Source organism: Gavialis gangeticus, unplaced genomic scaffold (genome assembly GCF_001723915.1).
Source record: "Gavialis gangeticus isolate Ggan-Ray unplaced genomic scaffold, GavGan_comp1, whole genome shotgun sequence".
Lineage (NCBI taxonomy): Eukaryota > Metazoa > Chordata > Crocodylia > Gavialidae > Gavialis > Gavialis gangeticus.
Genome location: NW_017728994.1, coordinates 50,909,065 through 50,916,311, shown reverse-complemented (window position 1 = coordinate 50,916,311; position 7,247 = coordinate 50,909,065).

Here is a 7,247-nt window from a genome sequence, read left to right as displayed (position 1 = left end):
TTGCCCCCCCCACCCGGCGGTACCTAGTGAGCACCAGGGCTTTTTTTTTTTTTTTAAGTACTGAGCTGGGGCAGGGGGGGCTGTCAGGGGTCCCGCATGGTCCCCTCCCCTGCCCCTAGTACTTACCAGTTTGGAGCCTGCTACAGCCACCAGGGACTGCCTGAATCATTGAAGCTCTCCAAATCTTTTCCGAAGATTTGGAGAGCTTTGAATTGATTTGGACCTTTAAAATTGGTCCCAATTCAATTCGTATTCGGAGATTTCCACCAAATCGGGCCAACTCTCCTCAGAATCAAATCACCACCCGACACTTTGCACAGCCCTATAAGCCCAACATGCTTAGCTTTGGCTAGAGCCACGAGATATGATATGCAAAGCTGGCTCTACATATCAGTTTACATCTACCGTACGTCGCGCCTACATGAAATTCTTTTCTCAATTTGTAGGTGGAAAAGTGAAAGTCTTTGAAGCCAAGGTTGAACATTTGTTTCCAGTATTCATCAGAGGGCAGGTTCTCCTGTAGCTCAAGCTTGACATAATGAGGACAAACTAATTAAAGATGGCTTCAGACTAGACATAAGGAAAAACTTCTTTACAAGTTGAGCACCAAGGATCTGGAGCAGGCTCCCCCCCAGAGGTGGCAGTCACCCACATTGGCGATCTTCAAGAGGAGTCTTGATACCCACCTTGCTGGGGTCATCTGATCCTAGCAGTCTTCCTGCCCAAGTGCAGGGGGGGCCAGGACCCGATGATCTGTAAGGTCCCTTCCAGCCACTAACATCTGCACAACTATGAAATCTCCTTAATTCACTTTAAATTAATTACTGTAATAGTCTAGAAAGCAGGAGATAGATTATAAAGCTAGCTTGAACGTTAGCATTTTTCTGATGAAATATTTCTCTGAAAACATATTTTCTTAAGGGCTGTGGTTCTCTAGCAAAATGATCCTGATTTTTGGTAGTTTTAAACATGAAAAATGTCAATGAAAATGGAAAGGTGTTGCAAAATAAACATGTTTTGGTGAATATATGTGGGTGGGTGGGTGTTTTCTTTTCAGAAAAAATACATGGATTTTTTTAAAAATCAGCTTTAGCATCATTTTAAACCAGGGCATTTGAATTAAGACATTTTCTATCTGTGCAAAACATTGGAAAGGGCTTAATAAAGATTAAATTCTAGTTGCTTACATAGTTAAGCTTAAAATATGGAAGGTCTTTATTTCTTATCCTGGTAATTTTTTGGATACTACCTCAATATCCCAAGTGGAAAAAAAAATGATAGAGATATTGAATACGAATTAGCATTTGAACTGAAGATTTCCAGGGAACACTTTTTGTTACAGGAAATAGAGCTTGTGTTTCAATAGGAGATATTTTTCCTCCAGGGCTGCTACTGAATTAATGCTCTGTCATAGCCTATAGATTTTTGTTTTCAATTTTCCATTAGTGAAAAAAAATGAATTATTGTGATATGTTTTGGGGGAAAAAATGGAATACCCCACAAAATAATTGGCATAATTCAGTCGCCTGTGCTAAGTACTTGTATGGTGTTTATCACCAGAGCATCTGTGCCTTTTAAAAGCACCTTTAATGTGTTGCCAGAATATGTCAATCTTTCCAGTCCCTCAAGGGCTGTAGGTGGCAGTTATATAGTAAAAGTGAGTTGCTAGCCTGAACAGTTTACAGTTCAAGTAGACACATGAGGAACCAAGGCACTGGGAGAGAGAAGGTCAGAGAGGGAAGCTATGGCAGAGACAGGAATTTAACACAGATCTCCTGGATTTTAGTCCCATAAGAGAATACTCTGTCTCTCACCCAGTGCCTTTTATGGGTGCCAACAACAGGCAAGTACCTTGGAGACACAAAGTCTCAGGCTTGGAGCATGAAGAAGCATACAAGGGCTTGTGTATAGACATGCAGAGCTTCTAGGCTTAATCCTTACCTCTGACTAAGGGGGTCTTTAAAAGGGCATTAAATTGGCACCTGCCACATCCCAGCTGCATACAAGCCCATTAGAAAACCCCAGTTCTCCACTGCTGCTTCATCTAACAATTTGTCTTGTAAAGCTTTCCCAGACAGTGTAGATAGGCATATTTTTCCAGTAGCCTTGGTGACATCAGATTGGCTGGTTTGGCTTGTGTTAATCACTTCCAATTTGCTTTGAGGTATTTTGTATGAGCAAGGGCTCCAAGCTTCACTACAGTATTAGTGAGTGTGTTTTTTGCCAGGTGGCTTTGCTAGAGAAAATGCAGCACTCACAAGATCGAATACCTGCTGCCAGCTGTTCTGACCTTCTACTTTCTTCATATCACTACTGGAGACAAATAATCACATTCAGGGCACACGTTCCCCTGGGAGGGAACCTCAGAGCAAGTGAAATTTTAGCAGAGCAAAACCAACCATAGTAGAAACCATTACAACCATAATCCCTACAACTGCCTCTTGGTCAGAGGCACTGTCCTCTAAGACAGGGGTAAACTTCTAAGTGGCTAGGGGCTACCCCAGTAGGAGCCACATGCTCTGCAGCTTGCACCAGGCCAAACTATAGGCCCCCTGCCCACATCCCACCTGGGTACAGTGCCTTCATGCTGCATGGTGCACCTGTGCGGCCCCAGCCTCACCCTCAGCTCCCCATGACATGTTCCTTGGGTGGGGGGCAAGAAGTGGAAGCTGGAAAAGCAAGGGGATGCCTCCAGACTCCTGTCACTATTGCAGCCACAGTGCTGGGGGGAGCAGCATCTGGGTGGGAGGCCAGGGGCTACAGGTTGACCCACATGCATCTGCACAGGGTGCCAGTAGAACGGGGCTACTGTGGGGAAAACCCTTCAGTCTTTAAGAACTCTAATTTCCAAAAAGAAATCCCAGCTCACAAGAGTTGTTTAGTTGGTCTACTACTGCCAGGATCTCACTGGAGTTTCCTTGGATGAAGGGAATCGATTTCTCAGATAGGAAATGTCTTTGGTCTGTGTCAGCCCTTCACACCAATTATGTAATAGAGGAATGAACAACCTCAAGAGAGAGCAAAGTCAGTATGTCACGAGGACTCACGGAAAAAGTTTGTAAGAGGAGCCTCAATCACAATGTACATTGGCTTATGAGGGTGCTCAGAGGGTACTTCAACAACATCATCCTTTTCCTCACCCCTGTGGTTGCCCAACTGAATACCACTTCAGACTAAGACTCTGCTCAGAACGGCAGAACAAGTGATTTCCCTATCTCTAGTTTGTTGGTACAATCACAAGTAAGACCACGCTAACCGCAGTCCTCGCTGGAGAGTCCCCTGTACTAGTTTGTGTAGTTGATGATATCTGTATATCTGTTCTGCCATGGAAATTATTTTTCAGCTATTCTAAACCCAACCAAACTAGCACGCTTATGAGCGGGAACTAAAACTATCCTGTTGAGAAGATGACAAAGAGATGACAATGAGTAGCAGAAATCTCGTCTTCTGCCAGCAAAGGTCACGGATGCAAGGAGAGGCAAGAAAAACACCGCTCCATCTAAGCCCAGCTGCAGTTTGAACAGCGGTGTCATAGATTCGTAATCTCTCTGCAATAAATCAAAAAGTCTTTTCGATCAAAACAGTCATCAGCGCTCTCGGCCAAAGACGCTTCCTTTCTGAACCCCTGTGTTCACATCCTTCCACTAATTGAATGATTAGACGGTACAAACGCACCTTTTTTAAAACAAAAGAGAGCTGGAGGGCCTGTTATATTAATCTGAAAGAAGGGCCCAATATAACACGCACCACGCAATACATTTCAACCTTGTTACTGTGTGCCAACCTGCAAGAAAAGAATATATAAGTGTCTGTTCATTAACTGGCTGATGAAGTGGCCTTATTATTTCAAGGAGATAGTATGGGGCAAGAATAAAACGGATTGAAGAATAGCCAAATGATTGATTTTTTTTGTTCTGGGGGGAGGGATGAGGAAGGGGATAATGAAACATAAATGTGCCAGATCCAGTTATGCAGGTTTGATATTTTATGTAACTCCTTTTGAAGTTGAAATTAAATTCCCCTAAAAGGTTATATCATAAAGGAGATGAAATGGAACCTTCCACTGAGACACTGTTATTTTAATAAATCTGAAAAAGAAAAAAAAAGGGGAGGGGGTGGGGAGTTTTATTTTTTCTGAAGTGAGCTGCTGAATTGATTTATGCAGTTCTAAGCCGTAATTATGAAATGTGCTTATCTAGACACCCTCTGTTTCTATTGATCCTACACGTCCTTCTGATGAAAAACTCATAATTCATAGCATTCTTGATGTTTAGAATTGTTGGAATTATTTATAACCCTCGGTCCGAGGGTGCTGCTAACCAGAATGGAGTTTGAAACTGATTTGCAATGCAGCAAATAGGCTGTTTTTAAGCACTCAACACAGATAGTTACAGCAACACGCTTTGAAACTTATGAATGGAGAATGCAACTCTCCGCTGGAAAGCAGAAGAATCCAAAATGTGGGGTTTGCTGCATGGAAGTCTTTCCATTGATTTCCACGAGCTTCGGTTCAGAGCCACAGGGTGAAGCAGAGGGATTATGAGGCTTCCAGATTTTGTGTGATAGGCAAAGCATGTCATTTCATGGTTGGTTGCCAAAGGGGGCTAGTGGCACGTGTGAACGGTCATCTATTAATTCTGGTTACCTAGTCTAATAGCCAGTGACGTTTCAGTTCCTTGAGAGAGTCCCTTCCATGTTACCTTAATCACATTGATTTAAATAGCCTGTTCTAGCTTTAATTGCTTTAGCAGTTAGACAAAATGGCTGCTCCATCGCCATTTATTGCAAGGGTTTGTTATATGTGCAGCATCATGCTTGCTCTATTTGATCTTAAATGTCTGGTGAAAGGTGACAGCATGTTGGTCAAGGAGGGCTCGGTTTATTCACAGAACAAATATAGTGCAGGTGCTCTCCTTCGCTGCCGTCCTGTGAAGGTATTCAGCCTTCCTTTGACGTGCCTGATGGGAGACTTGGTTGTTGTAGCCAGCAGATCTAGGAAGTTGCTGTTTCTATGAAACGGGAATAAAGTGCTTTGGCTGTATGGAAGTTCTTTCTAAAACGTTGATGGTGGCTTGTTGGATAGTTTTAGAAATATTTTTTTCCTAAGCATCTCATAGATTTTTGTGGCCGTTGGCATTGCCCCATTCTTATTTTATGAAAGCTCCATTTCAGCAAAGCCCCTAAGAAAATGCATCACGTCAGGCATGAGTAGTTTCACTAAAGTCACTTAATGTTACGCACATACTTCAGAACTTGCCTGAACTGGGATCATAATTTGCTGAACTAACAGAGCTTACTGAGCCTGAACTCATGAGCAAATACACCAATTTAATTTACAGTATGCTAGTGTAAATTACACTGCGAGTTGGAACAAAAGCATTTGCAGTTATTTTGGAGTAGCTGCATGCAGCAGGTGGCCAGAACAGTGCCTTACCACTAGGGATGAAGTTACATGTTACACAGACCATACTAAGGGCACTTAAAACACAAGCATCTGCACGTTAAATCTCGTTAGCTCATGCTAAGTGTCCCCTGAGCATCTCAAAGATACGCCACTTCAGGTAAAGGTTAATGCTGGGCCATAACTTGGATGAGGGTGTGGAGAGCACTCTGTCCAAGTTCATGGATGATACCAAAATATGGGGTAAAAGTTAACACACTAGAGGGTAGGAAACAAATCCAGGTGGATCTGGACAGGTTTGAAAAGTGGGCAGAACAGAATAGGATGCAGTTCAACAAAGACAAGTGTGCAAAGTGCTGCACCTAGGGTGAAGGAATATCCAACACACTTATAGGCTGGGTGAATGACCTTCTCAGCAGCAGAAAGGGATCTTGGAGTCATAGTTGACTCCAGGATGAACATGAGTTGTCAATGTGACAACATGATCGGTAAAGCTAACTGCACTTTATCATGCATCAGCAGATGCATGACAAATAGATCCAAGGAGGTAATACTTCCCCTCTATGCAGCATTGGTCAGGCTGCAGCTGGAGTACTGCATCTAGTTTTGGGCACCACACTTCAAGAGGGATGTAGATAATCTTGAGATGGTCTGCGGGCCCTTAACCACATGAGTAGCTCTCCTGTGGACCAAGCCCTGCAAGGAGAGACTGAGGGACCTGGATCTCTTCAGCCTCTGCAAGAAAAGGCTGAGGCAGGATCTTGTAGCCACCTACAAATTAATTGGGAGTGGGGGAGCATCAAGGTATAGGAGATGCTCTGTTTACCAGGGCACCCCTTGAAGTAACTAGAAACAATGACCACAAATTGATGGAGAGCAGATTTAAGTTGGACATTAGAAATAACTTCTTCACAGTAAGGGTTGCTAGAATCTGGAATGGGCTTCTAAGGGAGGTGGTGCTCTCCCCTACCTTGGGGGTCTTGAAGAGGAGGCTAGACATGCACCTGGATGGGGTCATCTGACCCCAGCGTTCCTTCCTGCCCAGGCAGGGGGTTGGACTCGATGATCTACTGAGGTCCCTTCCAACATTAACATCTATGTATCTATAAATCTATGCTACATAGCTCATGTTAGAATAACTTCAGTGTGCTCCATGGAGATAAAACAAGCAGCTTGCAGTCCTTCAGTATCCCAGGATACACTGGGATGGATGGAGGAACAGGTAATAGCCCAGTTTCCTTCAGTACATGACTCTCCTAGTATAAGTTGCAAAGAGATGACGTTTGTAAATTATTCCAGTAGAATTTTACCTCTGATAGTTTGTGGGTTAGTTCTATACAAGATTGGGTAATGTTACTAGAATGTAGGGGTTTATGTCATTTGCCCATTACTTTTATAAACTGGTGTAAACTTGTTGCACGTCCAGGACCATAGACCCTATCAGTGATTAGTAGTTTAAGAAAGATTTAAAGAGGACAAAATTATTCTAGTTTCTAACAAGAAGGCTTTAGTCAGTCTCTTTTTCAAGTGTATTAAAAAGTTTCTAACTGTTCCATAATAGCAAAGTTTCTTTTCAGGGTGATTTTTTTCTATCTCCCTGCCTAGTTATTTTAATTTTGAATCTGGAGAGGAAGCAATTCTGTACACAAATCTGTTCTCTTTGGCCTGTGTGGCTATTTTTTAGAGCCATGCTCCTTAAACTCAAAACACATAGGTCACTTGATTTGGGAAAATCCACAGATTTATGGCATTATAGAGTCCAATAACATGAAGACTCCTTCTAGACAATGCACCCGCCATAGCTTCATAAGCATTATCCTGTTGCTTAATCATCTCATGGGCACCA